Genomic DNA, 1,523 nt, shown 5'->3' with positions numbered 1-1,523 from the left:
AAAGTGCTGGGATTGCAGGTGTGAACTACCACACCTGCAACATAAGGTTATTAAAAAACCCCTGCCATTTATTTGTTTTTATTTTTATTTATTTTTTTAAACAGAGTTTCACCTTGTTGATCAGGCTGGTCTTGAACTCCCAACCTCAGGTGATCCACCCATTTTGGCCTCCAAAGTGCTTGGATTACAGGCATGAGTCACCACGCCCAGCCACCATTTATTTATTATGGTTCCTGATTTATTTACTAGTTTTGTCCTAAGTCACCGAAATACTTGCTAAAAGTATGTAAGCCCAGAGACCACTCTGTCCTAAGGAGTCAGAAAAAGGTGACTGATACCTGTCTGGGAACATTCCCAGAAATGCTGGTCTGATGGCGACTGTGGAATTATCTTCCAGGATGTAGAAGTGAGGAATGGTTTGTGTATAGAGTTGGGTGGATAGGGAGGGATTAGAGCCCAGATACAAGGCCCTGAGGTCACTCTGTTGCCCCGAGCTGGTTTTGAACTCCTTGGGCTCAAGCGATCCTCCCAGCTCTGCCTCCCAAAGCACTAGCATACAAGCGTGAGCCACTGTGCCCGGTAAGGTAATTCACTTTACAAAGGAGTGGTGTCTGATACTGAACCTTGAAATTGGAAGATGAGGCCAGAGAGGAAGCTTGAGATCTGAAGAAAGAGGAGGAGCTAAGGAAGGAAACTAGTGGCAGGACCAGAGCTTTGCAGGACTGTAGATAGCTGTCTGGAGATGGCTCAGGGAAAGAGAAATATACTTGCAGTCTGCTCCAGAAATTTATGTTTGATCAAGAAGTGTGCTGAGCGTGATGGCTCATGCCTGTAATCCCAGCACTTTGGGAGGCTGATGCAGGTGGATCACTTGCACAGGAGTTCAAGACAAGCGTGGGCAACACAATGAGACCCCGTCTCTCTCTCTCTCTCTCCATACTAAGTTTTATTGTACGCTGCTGCTGGTGTATGCAAAACAATTACCCTTGTGAAACAAATTCATGAAAATTCAGAAAGGTAGATGTTAAGGACTGACAAAAGTAGAAGTTTGTATATTAAGACACGTGTTTCAGGGATAAGCTTTTGTACAGGCTTGAAATGTAACTTTCTTGAATGTTCACTGTATCATAAGAAGTGGTTTGGGAAACTTCTGAAAGATTCATTTTCGTCTAGGCCATACCACCCTGGACGTGCCTGATCTTGTCTGATCTCGGAAACTAAGCAGGGTCGGGCCTGGTTAGTAATTGGATGGGAGACCTTTTGGAAACACCGGGTGCTACAGGCTTAAAAACAAAAAAAGATTCATTTTACTATAAAAAGGAACAGACTCGCCGGGCGCGGTGGCTCACGCCTGTAATACCAGCACTTTGGGAGGCCGAGGCGGGTGGATCACGAGGTCAAGAGATCGAGATCATCCTGGCCAACATGGTGAAACCCCGTCTCTACTAAAAATACAAAAATTAGCGGGCTTTGGCACGCGCCTATAATCCCAGCTACTCGGGAGGCTGAGGTGGAAGAATCGC

The 1,523-nt window shown here is 45.7% G+C and overlaps 1 pseudogene; it reads left to right on the top strand.

Annotated features, from left to right (window-relative positions):
- The first annotated feature begins 1,167 nt into the window (after nt 1-1,167).
- Nucleotides 1,168-1,285, top strand: LOC119470777 (annotated as a pseudogene).
- Nucleotides 1,286-1,523: the final 238 nt, after the last annotated feature.

The sequence above is a fragment of the Cebus imitator genome, unplaced genomic scaffold (genome assembly GCF_001604975.1).
Source record: "Cebus imitator isolate Cc_AM_T3 unplaced genomic scaffold, Cebus_imitator-1.0 Scaffold40, whole genome shotgun sequence".
Taxonomy (NCBI): Eukaryota; Metazoa; Chordata; class Mammalia; order Primates; family Cebidae; genus Cebus; species Cebus imitator.
This window is presented reverse-complemented; position numbering and strand designations above follow the sequence as displayed.